The following is an 18,349-nucleotide window of genomic DNA, read 5'->3' as shown; positions in this document are numbered from 1 at the left end:
GCTACGTAATGGAATTGCTTACGAGAAAACCACATTGCAGCTAAGCACCTGTAAATATGGATGAACCCTCTTTTGTAGAACCCAAAGCTTCCCAAATAAAAGAGAAAAAAAAAAATATAAGAAAGTAGAGCTAGACCCAATCCCTCAAACTCTAGATGACCTAAGCAAGAACACATGGGTTAAGTGATTTAGGTATGACCAACTGTTTGATGTGGGTACTAAACATTTCGCTATGATCGATGTATTGCTAGAGGTTTGTAGATGTAGCAAGGCTCATTCGAACAAATAAAATTTACATTACCTAATAGGGCAAATAAGGGTCGAACTACAAAGATGAGATTGAGACTTACAATTCGAAAGTGAAAGAATCAAAACAAGATTATAAAATATTTGAATGTTGTTGAAGATGAAAAAAAAAAAAATTAAGACAGAGATAAATGTTCATTGGAAAAATTCATTGAAGATTAGGATCTACCAAAAGTAGATCAACTACACAATTCAAATTCAATCCTCTTGAAACTCAATCTAAGGCATGATAATGCCTCTTAAGTTGGAAGATTTAGCTTTGAAAACTAAATTAGAATAACACAAAGACTAGGATTCCTTCACTCAAAGGTATGAATTCCTACTACCTAATATCTAAGTTAATAATAAATCATATTGAACTTATCTAAGTATGGTCTATCTAGATAAAGTATAAAGGTGCAAAGTATTCAACTAAGGATCTTAATCCATAAGAATTGGTTAGACCTTGAAGATAACCCAATAAACATTAAGCACAAATAATAGAGGAAATAAATTAAAATGCATAATTGAACTTGCTCAAGGCTTCTCGATCTCTCCAATAGAGGGGAAAATTAGCTTATAATTATTGCAAGAGAAAAGGAAGAAGTAAATTAGAAGAAGAGATCTTTCATTGATAGATCAAAATTACACCATATTTTCTCTTTCTCACAATTTACAAGAAAATTTGCAGAAAAATCAAACTTAAACTAAGAAAGAAGAGACCTAAAACTACGGGAAGAAATTGGCCAAAGAAAAGACAAATTACAATGGACCTAGGGTCCTATTTATAAATAATTCTCCTATTCTAGAAATTTTTGACACGTGCAATCATGGGTAACCAAGTTGCCCTCGCATGTGGAACATGGCCTTGCAAAATTAGCCTAAATCAATTATCCTTTTACAGTGGCGTGGTTGGGGTGCAACAAAAATGGATTATATTTGGTCCAGTGCTCTATAATTCAGCCTTGATTGTTATGTTGTGCCTGAATTGCTTCACTTTATTCCTTTTTATCTTTCTTATCCGAAGTCTGCACAATCAACCACAGATCTTCAGATTTCTAATTATTCATGCAATTATGACTAATTAATATGATAAAACATGTAATGAGATGATATGTGTCATAAACACAATAATTTGCTAATAAAGGTAAACTAAGGTCTAAACTATGATCAGTGCCTTGACGCACAGATCACCAACCAGATATAACCCCTTATTCATCATGTCTTAATATGAGTCAAAATGACCCCTAACACTATATTAAAACATGATTGTTATGCCCAATCATTCCTTGTCAAATTCCTATCACATCTTATTATCTCCAACCTTAGTTACCAAAAGCACTAGAAAGTGGAGCACCCTAAAAAATCATAAATTATATAGCCAGAAACGAATATATATATATATATCCCGAAGTGAGAGTGGTACACTAGAGAGAAGCCTCTTGCTACTAGGTCTCTCGAACAACAATATAAATTAGAAATCATCAAATGCACAAATTGTGGCATGTATATAAGATTCTCAAGGGATAAATACCAATGTTTTCAGATGTGAGAGATGCTCGGGCGACTGATGCCTTAAGCATTAAGCATAAGCTTTGCATGCATGGAATTTTAAAATAATATAACATATATACAAATAATCAATATTATATAATGACGATGTTAAGATAACCACAACATCTTTCTAGCAATTTCAAGTTTCAAATCAAAAAATCAAATTCCAAGTTTTAATTTCCTACCATAGTAGTAATACATGATATTATTAATTAATACACTTGTCAAAAAAGAAAATATTACTATTTTAGACTTGAACAAGGAACAAACAATATTTTATGTTAGAATAGTTACATTTTCTATAGTAAGTAACTGGTTTTATATTTATTGTAAAAATATAACTATTTAATATTCAAATTCGTTTCTCAATACTCTAATTGTGTTGCATGCCTGTCTCAACGAAGTACAAAAGTATACTGGTAAGTCATGAATCATGACTTCTGGCTGAGGCATGCACCTCAATCGTGTCTCATATTTAAGCACCTTTTGGATAACCTAATGGTTTGAAGTGTACACCTTAGCTGATTTATATTTTTACTTATTAAGTCATGTTTTGAGACGAGACTCGATGTATATACCTCATATGTTTTCAAAACCATTGATAAATACAAACCACCAAATTTTAGGGTAAAAAAATGCTCCAATACAGTAGAAAGGAAGTGGCCAACCACAATATTTTTGTCTAGGAAAGATGTGTGTAATTTCCGAATGTTTAGCCATAGAATAGTGCTTACTAGAACTTTGATATGAATTATCTATAAAACTAAATAGTAAGAGATGTATTGAGCTGTAAAATGGATCTCCATGTCATTGCATGTATATATGATGAACAAACGACCTAAACTAGATCATTGGACCTTGTGGCCAAGGCATCCCTCCAAAAAGGGAGAGGTCTTGAGTTCAAACCACTTGTTGGTCACCCTCGAGGATGTATCCCAGATATTAATTGATAAATGTGATGGGAGGGAATTGCAGGAGCCCCAAGGATTAGTTGGGTGCTCAAAGAGGCTCGGATACCTCGATTTTCGAAAAAAATTAATATGAACATAGAAGTTCATGGATAAACTATAATGCTTAAAAAATAGTGTTAAGACAATTAGCCATCATGTAGGCGATGCATAGGCAAACCATATCCCTCACCTATCGAAGAAGAAAAGTTGAACAAGAAGGTTGGAAAATGGGAGTTTCATATGTACGTGTGTAGTCAATGTCGATTAAACTTGGCCAATGCGATAGCTAACGTATTAGTATATCTAAGTGTGGAAAAAAAAGGGTGTTATTATACTTATAGTAATGCAGGAAGAGGTTTGAAATGAATCATACCTTCCAAGCTTCCCTACTATGCATCCTAATTGGAGAAACAACGAATTTATTCATCAAAATCGCAAATCCCAATTAAATTTGAAGAAAAATCTTCAAAATTAATTAATGGGTCTTGAAAAATGCTCTACATTCCATCTATAAAATTGATGTGTCAGAAAACATAAAAGATAATATCACCAATGTCAGGCTTGCCAACATTGTTACTTTTATGGTTCTTCATTTCGATGATATGACATTAGGTGTTGGGAGGCAAGTAAGAACGGAGAATTTTTAGTTACATACTTTTATCGAGCATTGTCCCAAGTGTATACTACATTTTTTCCACCAGTGGCTTGTTGTGTATAAGAACACCATTGTGAAGCTCACTTAGTAATTTGATCAAACACCTATTGAGTATTTCACCAAACACCTTGTATGACACACCTTCCAAGACCTTGTTTGATGATGGAAATGAATAATAACCCAACTAATTGTAACAAATGCAAAGAAGATAAACAACCACACAAAGAAAAAGTAAGAACACAATACCCACAACACGAGATTTTAAGTAGTTCACCCAAAGACTAGGTCCATGGAGGTATGAGCGTTGGAGCTCAATTTCACTATGAAGAAAATGGGACAAATCGATACAAGGAAACACACCTCTATCATTTAGCTTTACCTTTTTCTAGATCTCAATCTTCCCAAACCTCTCTTCTATTGAGTTTTATTTTTTCTCTATTCTCTTCTTTAGAAAAGACTTAGACTTGAAGTTAGACTTCTTACAACAAAAGAAAATAAAATCCCTTTTAGAAACACCATATAAATAGGTCATTTACATAAGTTACAAGCCCAACCCAAATTACCTTGAATCAGCCCAAAAACACACACACATTTGGACCGAGCCCAATATGTTTTTAAGTCATACTTCAACAATCTCCACCTTAACAAAAAAAAAAAAAAAAACTCTTCAACCTTGAAAACGTTGGAACCTCAATGTGTTTATAACATCTCCACTTTGATGAGAAATCTTTCATCTTCATGCACCTCTAGTGGATAGGTGCCCTCCAATCTCAACAAGCAATGATATTAAACGAGTTTAAGCAATGCTCAAACTTGTCCCTTGTAATTAGTTTAATGAGATCTCCATCACTTGCTACTAGTGCAAGTGCACTTCATCTTCCCATCCATACATTTGAGGTGGTATGTTGGTTCTTCTTGACCTTCATTATGTTATGTTAGAAGACTCATCATGAACCTTCTCTTATTGTTGTTCTTTCCCATCGGATGTGCTACCAACCTCATATTCAATTTGAGGTTCTTTCCTTGTAGTCGTCTCCATGCTAATAGGAATTTCAGTAATAACTACCTTATTACCAACAATCGACTTCTCACCATTTTTTTAAATATGTCTTTTGCCATTGAACCTTCATAAAAAATCACATCTCTACTAAGGATTTTCTTGTTTACAGGATCCCAAAGCTTGAATCCCTTCTCGAATTTGAGAAGATGTACTCAAGTAATTTTGATTGTAACTTATTTTTCTCATCACTAGGAATGAGAACATATGCCTTGCATCTAAACACTTTCAATGCAAAATAATCAACTTCTTTTCTCATCTACACCTCTTCGACACACTTAAATTTAAGTAGCTTAGATGATGATCGATTAATCAAATAACAAGCATAGTTAATCGATTCCGCCCAAAATGATTCAGGTAACTCCGCATGTAACCTCATGCATCTCTCCTTTTCCATGAGAGTTCTATTCATCGTCTTAGCGGGTGCCATTTTGTTGAGAATTTTTTTCACAGTGAAATGCCTTTAGATGCATTCTTCTTTGCAAATTTTCAAGAACTTTTCATTTTTGTACTCACTCCCATTGTCGCTTATCAAGTATTTAATTTTTCTCCCTGTTTGATTTTCTACCTTGGTTTCATTCTACAAATTTGAGAAATACATCGAATTTCTCTTTCATAAAGTAGACCCAAATCATTCTTGAAAAATCATCCATAAAAGTGACAAAATAATGATCTCCACCTTTTGATTTAGTAAGTGCGGGCCCCCACACATCAAAATGAATATAGTCTAGCAACCACTTACTCTTAATTATTTGCTTGCAATCTTGAACGACACCTTACTTTACTTTTCCATCACATAAAACTTGTAAAATTCTAGCTTGCATGCCCCAACACCCTTCAACAATTGTCACCAGTGTAACTTTTATATTGTTCTTTTACTCATGGCTAAACCTTAAGTGCCAAAGTTGAGTTTCATCCTTTCTAGAATTTTCCTCTATGGATATTACTACTCCATATAGAATTGTGTTTCCCAAAAACTTTTAGAGGTTATTTACAAGTTTCACACCTCTTATTATCACCATGGCTCCCTTAGACACCTTGAGTGCTTCATCATTTGCTGAGAAAGAACACCCATTTGAGTCAAGTGTGCCCAAGGATATCAAATTCTTATTGAGTGTTGGCACATACCTCACATTACCCAAGATTCTAACAACCCCGTCATACATTTTTATCTTCACGATACCAATTCCAATGACTTTGCATTTCACATAGTTACCCATTAGAACATCTCCACTGTCATAAGGTTCATAGGAGTCAAACCAATCATGATTGGACATATGAAAAGTACACCCAAAATCTAAAATCCAAGAGTTGGAGGTGAAATTACCCGAAGATGCCCCTAAGAGCTCCCAATTACTTTTCGATGCAATGTTTGTTGTGGAGCTTGATTAGGTTTTCTTCCTTTCTTTTGCCTCTACTTTGTACTTTATATAATCTCTCTTATAATGTCCATTCTTCCTGCAATAGTAGCACTCCACTTCTTTTTTACTTCTAAATTTGGATCTAGAATTTTTTCTTTCGAATTTTCATTTCTCCTTTGTTCGGCCTCACTCACTTGAATCCTTTGCAATGAGTATTACTCCTTGGGCATCCTTCTCACTTGACTTGTTCGTATTCACATGAGATATTAGGTCTTGAACCACCTTCTCAAACTTGAGGGTCTTCTTACCAAACATGAGAGTAGTCCAAAAATATTTAAAGGAATTAGGAAGTGATCTCAATAAATCACTAAAATACCAACTGAACATATTCAAGTACTCCATGATATCTTGTCCCTACTTCATCCTTAGGCCATAGAGTTGATCCTTAAGGAATAATTTGTTGAACAAAGTATTTTCCATGTAAAGTTTCTCAAGCTTATCCTGTTCTCTTTACAGTCTTTTCTTCAATGATGTAGTACATGATTTCATCGGAAACATGCAACTTGATGAAATTAATAGCCTTCAAATTCAACTCCTCCCATGTCTCATTGGACATGCTCTCCAGCTTCGCTTCAGTGCCTCGAATGCAATTATGAAGCCTTTGTTAGATAAGAATATTCCTCATCTTCCTTTGTCATAATGTAAAGTTTGATTTTCTATCAAATGACTTCACATCAAACTTCACCCCACCAGAACTTCCAATCATCGTTGTACCTTTTTTCGCCATTGTAAACACCCTAGATAACATAGGCTTTGATACCACTTGTTGTGTATGTGAACACCTTTGTGAAGCTCACTTAGTAATTTTGTTCAAATACTTATTAGGTATTTCACTAAACACCTTATATGCCACACCTTCCAAGACTTTGTGTTGATAATGGCAATGAAAGATAATCCAACTAATTGTAATAAATGCAAAGAAGATAAGCAACCACACAAAGAAAGAGTAAGAACACACTACCCACAACACGAGATTTTACATGATTCACCCAAAGGCTACGTCCACAGAGATATGAGCATTGGAGCTCGATTTCATTATGAAGAAAAAGGGACAAATTGATATAAGGAAACACACCTCTATCACTTAGCTTCACCTTCTTCTAGATCCCAATCTTCTCAAACCTCTTAACCTCTCATCTCTTGAATTTTTTTCTTTCTTTACTCTTTTCTCTAGAAAAGACTTAAACTTGAAGTTAAACTTCTTACAACAAAAGAAAACAAAATCACTTTTAGAAACACCACATAAGTGAGTCACTTACATAAGTTACAAGTCCAATCCAAATTACCTTAGACCGACCCAAAAACACACACATTTGGGCTGAGCCCAATATGTTTTGAACCATACTTCAACATGGCCTTTAGTTAGATCTTCACCATCACTAGTGTTATTACGAGAGGTTTAAGGCTCCAAATGTGCGTTTTTCACAAAATCGATGCTGAATATATCCATCATGTTCTTCTCCAATGCAAGTTCATTAAGGAAATTTGGTCACATTTCTTATCTCCATTGGGTATTCATGTTTGTTTTTTCTAAGTCTTTACGATATTTGTTTGGAAGCTCGTTATGGGATTCAGGTTCTTTGCATTGGAAAGGTTGTTGTGGAGTGCTACTTCCTACCCTATTTGATTGGATATTTTAAAAGGAAAAAATATTTGAGTCTCTAAAGATATGGAGACTTTGCTTCAAGACATCATTATCTCTACTTTAGGAAGTGTCTGTTTTAGGTGTAAAATTATAAATGAATTTAGGGTGTCTTCTTTGAAGGCTTTTTGGGAGGTGGGATTGGATTTGTAGGAATTATGTATGATTCGAAGTAACTTTGGCCCATTGTACATTTGTTTCTTTATTTGATTTGGTCATCTCGACCATTTTTCTCTCGTTTTTCAATAAAACTTTTATTATTGAAAAAAAAAATCACAAATTGACTCTCAAAAGATGTCATGACTCTTGAAATAAATTAAAATGATTGTAAATTTATTTTTCAAAATATAAACTTATTTAAATTATAGCACCTTAAATTTCATCAATCCTAGGTATACAATTAAGCATCAAATGTCTCATTGAATATTCTACATATATGTCAAAGTAATGCCATACTTTCGTACCTTTGATAGGCCTTTGCTTTCTTCTTCTTTTTTCTTATTTATTTTATGATAATTTGGGAATTTTCATAATTTTATTTTGATTTTGTGATTCATAGCGTTAGATCCAAGCAAAAAAGTAACACTAAAAAAAACCAAGCACGTAGTTATTTCAAGTGTATGTGTGTATACATCACTCTTCGTATCAAGATGAAAATTTTATGTTCAATTAAAATTATTGTAGTTCATAAAGAAGAAAAGGGATTAAAATATTGCAATTTAAGTACTTTCCAGGGATAGAAGAGTACATCTTGTTGGAGTGCGAAGAACTAGCTACGAAGCATTAACACGAGGTCTGACTCGCTTGTAAAAGCCCAAAACAATAAAATTGCATACAAAATATTACTACAACTAATAATTTTGATTGATTTCATGAAAAATATAAATTTGATCTCCAAATTAATTTTGAAATATGAAGAATGAAATAAAAATCCCGTAATGCGGTCTCTTGATAAATGGTTCCAAGGAAGAGCTGGATCCAATATAAAATCGCACAAGTCATTCAATTGATGATGAGGCACATTCCCAAACTAAAATTCACATTGTTGCTTATTCAAATTCAAGTCCAGACACTAGGTTATGTAAGGAATTCAACCCGAAATTCCCAACCTATGAGAAAAAAAAATAGAGAAAAAATACACGTCGAAAAAGAAAGCAATCACATGCATAAGACAATATTTACGTGGTTCGGCAGTTTGCCTACGTCCACGGAGTTGCAGAGATTCACTATTTTTGAGAAGAATTACAAAGTACGGCTCAAGTCCCAAAGACAACAACCAAAACCTTAAAATAACCCTAATCACTAAAAAACGACTTCTATATACTACGCACAGGATTCACAATGGATTACAAAACGGGCCCAAAATACCACGCAAACATTATTCGGGTCGGGTCGTCAATCGAATCAAACATAACTAGGCTCCACAAAACCCAACAGGCTATCTATTGTAAATGAGTTTCAATAATATTAAATTAGCAAATTCTTGCATTTGATCCCCATCACAGGTCCGAGTAGAAGTTGTCAATCGTTAATAATATAATATTAAGTTTGGAAAAGATATTTGGACTATAATGTGGTAGGGAAATTCATTAGAGAAGTGCAAAATACTATAGGATGTGCTAATGATCACCAAATAAATTTTCGCCAAAGAGCACGAATGGTGTTTGAGAACCAAACAATCTCATGCAAAATATATGAACATGTTTTAATTGATAGCCACTCATAACCATACATAAGGTCTTAAAAATGGCCTACAAGTACAATATTCTTTTCAAATATATCATAAAACCAAAAATGGAAGTATGGACTGAAGTTAACATACCCAACTGACTGGTACTGCTATACAGACTTCCCGTTGTCAAAACTTCAAGGCCTCTAATTCTTTAGAAACCACCGCTTCTTGACGCATATCTTCAACCTACACCTTGAATTAAAGCATCACAATATAGCTTAGCTTATTAGAACTAGAACACTACTGGAAAATCAAATATGTGCTGAAACATGGTAATCCCACCGACTTGGGACAAAACCTCGTCTCCACCTTTAAACCTATCAAGAAGTTATGGCACATTTAAACAAACTCACCTCACCTTGTCCTCCAAGCTACCAATAGATCCATTTGACCTAAAATCAATGTCAATGTGTTGTCATCCATGGGCTCAAGCATACAAGGCATATCTTTTGTTAACGGTTGCTTTAATTCCATGTCACAGATTGCATTTTATTCCTCCTCAATTATTGGTTACTAGACCTTGCCAAAAAAACTTGAATCATTTCTACCAACATTTACTAGTGTAGCATCACTTGGATCAAGAATGTACTTGTCAATGTCTTTAACAAGAAAGGGATGTCTGACAAGTGGTATACCAATCTCACGAACTCAGAATATATTGACGGGCATATCAATCTACGAGATGCATTTCTTCAACAAATACATTGCACACAAAAAAAAAATTAGACACTTCGAGGGTTTGGTGAAGCCAATGCGTAAGTAGAGCTTTCAACAACCTAATGATTTTCTACAAGTTGATGAAAATATGATGATGTCTTTCTTGGCCTTGGAAACTGATCCGGTGATGTTTTGACATTACTAATCCAGATACCATCGAAGTCAGGGACGCATAACTTGTCCAAATTGACCAATTTACTCTACAAGCACTCCTACAAGGAAGTGATCGCCTCATCTCATCTAGATATGTACACTGAGTGTAGACATCCTAATTTGCATGGGCCAACTGCCTTGAAAAGGGCCCACCAATAGAGTATTCCAAGCTCAAATATCAACAAAAGTGTAAAAGTTCTAAGTTGCCAAAAATCTACCTTCCATTCAAAATAAAAGGCCCAATGGGCCTATGGACCAACAATAAATATCATGCATTCATCAAATCTATCCATTCAGCAAGCCTCATCACCCTCTAGGCCCACTGCATGTTTCAAGCCTTTCTAAACCCATTTTTATACCAAACTTAAAGACCAATCACTCCCTAGTCTCACTATCACTCTTGAGCCCTTTGTAAATCCAATTTCTACCCTAACCAATCCCAACAACATCAAATTTCTCAATATCTAACCAATTCTAATCCCCCAACCAATTCCCAATGTCTAACCTAAGCCACAACCAATTCCAATCCTCCAACCAATTTCTAAATTAAATTGATCTCTAGCCTAAACCAAAATCTCAAAATCTTTAAACCAATTTCTAAATTAAGCATAACCTCAATCTCATTCCCGATACAACCTTAACCCCAATTCCAATCCCTCAATCAAATCCAATTCTCAACCCATTATCCAAGCCCATTGAAAATCAAAATCATTCCCAAAATCCAAATAACTCTAAAGCCTATCAATATTTTTCTGAACCCAACCCATGTTCAACAATAGCCCAAGTCCAATCATGACCCTCAAATCAAAGTCCATTGACCCATGTCAAGGTCTAACAAAGCAAAAAAACTCACTCCTACTCTTTTGCCACAAATCATTATCTCATTTGTCCTTCCAAATTCAAATCCTGTCATTATCTTCAAAAACTACTCTAACCATCTCTCTCATCATACCACATGTCATCACTTAATCCTATTATATTTTCTAAAAATCATCTCGCAAGCCATCCTCATACAACACCTCACCACTTTCCCTTAATCAACTCACCAAACCCCCTAAAAGCTATTCATGCTTACAAAACTAAATCACCCAATCCCATCTAAGGCGATGTCAATAGGTACCTAATCACTCGATGTGTTTGAAACCAATTACTCAATTCTGGGTCCCCCATGATCAGAGATCCAATTAAATTTTAGGTCGATTATGAGTAGTCCATTAAGAATTGATTCTCCACCGAGTAAATAAGGTGTTTTTTTATATTATTATTTAAGATGATGTTTATATATATTATTTGGTAGTATAATTAAGTAATAGTAATTAATGGTGGTTTTCTTCCTCGAGGTTGAAAAAAAACGTCTTTCAAGAAAAATCAAGGGTTTGGATCATAGAAGATGAGAGGGGGAGTCTTACCTGGATGGTGGTTGGAGGCTTCGATCGTTGGAGAAGATGGTTGCCCGATTTTCAAATCCTAAATCGAGTGAAAGTCGAGTGAAGGTCGACAGAAGCTATCGAGAATGATGAGAGAAGCTAAGAGATTTTAAAAGGAAATTAAGAGAAATAGTGGTAGAAAAATAAAGAAAACTACTGTTGACACCCAACTTTTACTTATTACACTCAATTTAAAATAAAGTAAGTAAAATAGAGGTAGAATGCTAGAATTTCTTTGTAGGTTTTTTTTACTTTTTAGATTTCTATTTTTTAGATTTAGGATTTTAGATGGCCCTAATATTAATGGTAAATTGTCATTATATTTATTCTTCACACCAAAATCAAGATTCGATATCAGTTTTTTTAAAAGCTGACATAAATTCCATGATTTTTCTATAATCTAGACTTTAGATGAGGGTTATTTCAAAAAATTGTCATCTTATGTTTTAACTATAAGATGACGGATTTAGGAAAGATGTCAATTGAAGCCCCCGTTCCGAGAAATATCATTAAAAGTTTAGACTTTAAATAATTATTTTTAATATTTTTCATTGTATATACATTAGATTCGATTTTTATATAACTGACATATATATACATTAGATTCGATGATAGTTTCTATCAAATTGTCATTGTATTTCTACTAAATGTGTTAGCCAATAATTGGCACCAAGATTAAATACATTAGATTGCAATGTAAAGATTAGATCAATCAAATCCATCACAAACAAATAATCTCATCATTTTATTAATGTTTATTTTTATTTCGATCCAACTAACAAATCTAATGTTGTTGGATCAGAGAATGATTCTATTAGGCACAATTAGAAACCCAAAAATTGTGATTTAAGTTAATAAGATGAAATCAAAAGATTAACATGATATTCCAATTGGTATGATTTAACTTGAACTTATCAAATTATAAACTAAGAAATTATGAATAATCAAATTAGATCTGATGATCCCTACTTAATAAATCAGTATCACAAATAAACATTGAAACACAGATATAAACTAATAAACTGATTACGATGATCTTACTCATGGCTTCCTTGACCTCTCTAATAGAGGTTTATCCCTAGATCATTGCAAAAATCATAAAATCAAAGATAAAAGAAAATAAGAAATTAGAGACGAGCAAGGGGGTAAATAATCTTCTTTTATTGATCTTGATTTGAAACTGACAATATCTCCTTCTAATTACAAAGCTTGAACAAAAAATAAACTAAAAATAAAAAAACTGAAAAAACTAAATAAATAAATAAATAAAGATGAAGAAATGAGGTAGAAGAAGAAGATAGGAAATGATGACCTCAAAAGAAAATGAGATGTAAAACACCAAGTTTTGATTCGTATCTCGAGGAAATAAATACTGCAAATTTGAGAAAATTATGAAAATGAGAATTAGGATAAAATTTTAGGATGTTTCTAATTATTTTAAATGAAATCTGATCTCACCGTTAGATTCAAAATGATTGAAAAATATACTTTAGCCTATAAGCACACTCAAATGCGAGTTTGAACAAAAAAGTTGCACAATCCTCGATTTGCGAGTCGGACTAGGCCAAAATAATGACTTTTTTTATAGAACAAGAATTTTTAAAATCCGATTATATCATTAAATTCGTAACAAAAAATTATAGAAAATGAATTATTTACTTGTCATTTCTAGAGTCCAAAAAGTCGAAATATCGTCAAAAACGAAAACGACGTCAATTTTAAGGTCCCATCAAGCCAAAAAGTAAATTTTTGTTAAAGACATAATTTTTAGAATTGAATCATACCATTAGATCCATAATAAAAAATTAAATAAAATAGAGTATTCATTCGTTACTTTTGGAGTCCGAACGGTCAAGTTATCGTCAAACGAAATAATAGGTAAAATACTGATTTAGTCCCAAAAATTTATATAAAAAAATTTTTATATTTTTTTATTATTCATCATCATTCCAACTAGTCCAAAATTAGTTGCAATTTTTATTTTTAAAAAAGTTAGTTTTTTTCAAATCTTCAAACTCCGATTCACCACGAACGGTCCGTCTTCGACATTCGACGTAGAAGGGAAAATCGTCTGCAGCCTCGTTCTCTACAAAATTTATCCAATTTCCTTTAGATTTCTCTTCTTTTTCACCCCGCATCATCAAAAGTCAGTCGTACATAATACGGGAGTTTCAAAACTTTGACCATAGATTTCATCTATTTTGAGGTCAAACCGTCCTCAGTCGCAGAAGGGAGAAAGAACGACGACATCGAAATTTTTAAAACCACCAGGTCAAATTTAAAAATCAGTTGCCTCAAAGTTCGATCTTCTTCGATTTTCTTACTATTCGTCTCGATTTCTACGCATGCAATTCAATTCTTTCACACATAGATTGTAAGGAACTCACAATTTCTATTAGTAATTGTAGATTGTGAAAATTACATTTAGGATTTTATCAAAAATTTATGATGTGTTTCCAAAAATATAAAATTTAATTGGTTATTTTAAATCCATGTCAGAACTTGCATTTTTTCTATGTTTAATTTTATTTTATAACAAATTATACGTGGGTAAGATCTTTCACTGGATTTTGTGTTGGTCAGATGGGGGTTCTATGCACTATTCAGACCCTATGTTGATATAAGTTTTGTAATTTTTCAGTTTAATTGATAAAAAAAAATGAATTTTAAGGTTTGAAAAATATTTTAATAATCAATAAACTTATATCGAGTTGATAAATGTCAGAAGATGAATATCGTATTCGAAATATTGAAAATTGTAAAAATCAAAAAAAAGAAAAAAATGGTATGAAACGGTAAAATGTCAGTCACACCCGAAGGGTGTTGTCTGCATTTTACATTGTGATGTTATTTCTGGGTTGATGAACGAAATCCATGGATAATGATATTGGTTGCATGTTTATTACTTGTTGCTAGCGCGAAGCGCTAGTTACTTTTCTATTCTGTTATTTATTTTAGGTCGTGTGGCCATAGTTGCATGATAAGAAACTAGATATCCATTATCAACTCTGTGATATTAATTTCTTATTTATTTTTAAAGAAAGTTTCTTAATTGTTTTTAAAAAAAAGCAAAAAAAAAAAAATATATATATATATATATACAACACACATTGCGACACACATATAGACAACGTGTTTGTCTTATATGGGCAAAAATGTTTGGAATGAGCTGATTTTTTGTGAGGATGATCTCTGTGATGAGAGAATCATCCTGGCAAAAAATCATCCCATTCCAAAACTTGTAACCCCATCAAAATTGATTTACAAAAATTGGACGGTCTATAAATTTTCAACAAAAATTGGACGGTCTAGAAGTTTCATAATGAGCTGATTTTTGGCAAGGATGATCTCCTCACCACAGAGATCATCCTCACAAAAAATCAGCTCATTCCAAACATTTTTGCCCATATAAAACAAAACACGTTGTCTATATGTGTGTTGAAATGGTTGTCGTTTGAACCTGATCCTATATATATATATATATATATATATATATATATATATATATATATATATATATATATATATATATATATATATATATATATATATATATATATATATATATATATGGGAAATGTTTAGCACCAAACATTTTTCAAAACATGGGTTAGAAGTTTTGGAATGGGCTGATTTTTGGTGAGGATGATCTATACGGTGAGGAGATCATCATTACCAAAATCAGCCTATTCCAAAAATTCTAACCCCATTAAAAATGGTTTACAAAAGATGGACGGTCCACGATTTTTTAACTTGTAAACATGGGGCTAGAAGTTTTGAAATGAGCTGATTTTTGGTGAGAATGATCTCCTCACTATAGAGATCATCCTCACCAAAAATCAGCCCATTCCAAAACTTCTAACTCATGTATGACAAAAATGGTTGGCTAAAATGTTGTCCAAAATGTTTGGCGCTGAACGAGACCCTATATGTATATGTATATGTATATATATATATATATATATATATATATATATATATATATATATATATATATATATATATATATATATATATATATATATATATATATATATATATATATATATATAGGGTCGGGTTCCTGCAACATACATTGCGACACACATATAGACAACGTGTTTGTCTTATATGGGCAAAAATATTTGGAATGAGCTGATTTTTTGTGAGGATGATCTCTGTGATGAGGGGATCATCCTGGCAAAAAATCATCCCATTCCAAAACTTGTAACCCCATCAAAATTGATTTACAAAAATTGGACGGTCTATAATTTTTCAATAAAAATTGGACGGTCTAGAAGTTTTGGAATGAGTTGATTTTTGGCAAGGATGATCTCCTCACCACAGAGATCATCCTCACAAAAAATCAGCCCATTCCAAACATTTTTGCCCATATAAGACAAAACACGTTGTCTATATGTGTGTTGAAATGGTTGTCGTTTGAACCTGATCCTATATATATATATATATATATATATATATATATAGTTATTTTGTAAACTGTTAAAGAGTTTGCGAATATCTAAAGGGATAGTCTGTCATATAATTCGGAGTGATATACTATCCCGGGATGTGCGGTAGGGTCAACCAAACTCATACATGGTATAAGACGCGTATGAGAGTAGAGTCAGAATTGGAATTTGGGTTTATTCATTTCTATCTTTACCAGTGAACTTATAATGTAAAGGTGCTCGTATACGAATGGATTATATATTTGGGAATCACATACATGCTTGATATACATAGACGAAATTGATTAGTCAGTGATCACTAACAATCTATAATAGTCGAACGTTCTGGTACATCGAAAAGAGACCCATTGCTTACGATCATGTCAAACAGCCAGCCTGAGCCGGATAAATGGTCAACCAAGTCTGGTAAGTGCAACGATTGACCACAAAATCAGGAACTAAAAGTTAGTATGGAATTGTAAAATCATATCCCAACTGAAAGCGATCTAATCGTGAATCTTAATTCTCTAATTCCACTACTCCACCATTGTGTCTAATGTATCTGTTGTCTTATTTTGATATGTAAAATAAAATGCATGTTTAATGTTTTCATCTGGTTAATTAGATTTGTATAAAAAGAAAATGTTATAGTAAGTACTGTTGATTGATGAATGTTAATTTTAAAATGTTTAGTTACTCATCCCTGACTATATGTACCAATTAATCGTAGTTTCTTCTGTAAAATTTTGCATATGTTAAAATGATTCAGTATGTTTATTCACTCATTTAGGAGAGGTTATTGGCAAAAATTGTTTGCTTCCTTACTGGGTAACTATTGTTACTCACCATTTCCTTCTTCATTTTTTTTAGTTTCAGATCCGAAGCTTGGCGAGACAGGTGTAGAACACGAGTGAGGACCATTTGGTAGAACAGATAGACAACCAGAGTCCATTACCTGGTGAGTACTAGGGTTATAACCCCTACTGGTGTCGGTTAAACTAGGAGTATTATAGATTTTGTATTGAGCGTTAGGATTTTTATTAAGATGAGGATTTTCAGAGTAATCAATTATATTATTTATCTTTTCGCACTCTGATCTATCTTACAGGGCTAGATGTATATAAATTTTTCGTTGTTATTCTGTTCTTATATATATATATATATATATACTGGATAATGTAGATTTTATTTATCAGGTAAAACAGGTTGAACGCCTTGGAATGCTAAAATAAACAAAGGAAACCAATTCGAAATTTTGAGGCACCACTTAGTGCCTCGAGATGTGTCATAGGGCTTTGTGTTAGCATTTAACGAAGCGCCACATGAAATGATATTTGGCTTTAATCTAGTCTTTTATTTATAAAGATCAGATTAGGGTTTCATAGAATCGAAGAATTTTCGTGTTTTACAAAGAGTTTAAACCCTACTATGTTATATAAAAAATCATGCCGTGATAACATTGAACAAATCTCGAGGTAATGTCTACCGACATCACCACGTTGTCCAAGGAGATCTCTACTCTATAGTTAGTATGGGCAAAATGGGTCTGGATTTTGATCTATAGTATTGTCTTGGGCCCTAGATTGTAATATGGTTATTTAATTATCTTATTTTATCATTTGGAATTTCATAACTTTAAACTATACAAATAAATAATCGAAATTAGGCCCAAAAATCATAATTTATTAAAAAATAATAATAAACATGGACTACAATAAATTATGTCTATTTAGGAGATTTTGTGTATGATTAAACCTTAAAGTCTTTGTAAATAGGGTCTTAAAAATGACTTTATAGGCCCTAATCACACCCCCAAATCTAGATTTTGCTAATCTCGAGTAAAAATAAAGAAAACTTAAAATAAAAATTATACTTTTGTAGGTTACACGATTGCATTTAGCGAATGCAATAATCCCTTAAACCCCTAATAGATAAGTTTGAATTGTGAGGGTTTGTAGTGAATATACCCACAAAATTCAAACCCTGAATGAAATATCAAAATGAAAATCGAGATATATAATGAAAACATAAAGATATTTCACAAATCAGTCATAGGTCCTCTATGTTTGAGAAAAATTATAAGTTTTCATTCCTCACTTTTGAAAATTCTAAAAATTAATATCTTGAGTGCTTGTGTAAAAAAAATCTTTAAAAAAATTAAAAATGTCAACTTTTTCATAGCAAGGTTTCACCTCTTAACTGATAAAAATGGTCAGTTCAACCTAAGTTCTAACTCGAAACTAAGCATTATATTTGGGATAGTGAAGGGTGTGAATGTTCACTTTAATACGTCTAATGAACTTTATTAATGATATTTCATCTTACT

The 18,349-nt window shown here is 32.7% G+C and overlaps 1 long non-coding RNA gene across 2 annotated transcripts; it reads right to left on the bottom strand.

Moving 5' to 3' along the window:
- Nucleotides 1–956: 956 nt before the first annotated feature.
- LOC147394457 (uncharacterized) lies at nucleotides 957–11,692 on the bottom strand. Of its 2 annotated transcripts, none has more exons than XR_015181826.1 (3): nucleotides 11,576–11,692; nucleotides 9,387–9,482; nucleotides 957–1,313 (listed from the first exon to the last, which is right to left on the bottom strand). It is a non-coding gene; the product is annotated as an uncharacterized LOC147394457 (long non-coding RNA). The 2 variants fall into 2 exon arrangements; XR_015181825.1 differs by having other exon boundaries at nucleotides 9,387–9,488; nucleotides 11,576–11,684.
- Between the last annotated feature and the right edge of the window lie 6,657 nt (nucleotides 11,693–18,349).

The sequence above is a fragment of the Akebia trifoliata genome, chromosome 9, assembly GCF_017979445.1.
Source record: "Akebia trifoliata isolate Shusen 1 chromosome 9, ASM1797944v1, whole genome shotgun sequence".
Lineage (NCBI taxonomy): Eukaryota > Viridiplantae > Streptophyta > Magnoliopsida > Ranunculales > Lardizabalaceae > Akebia > Akebia trifoliata.
Note: the sequence above shows the minus strand (reverse complement) of the source record. Positions and strands in the feature narration are given on the sequence as shown.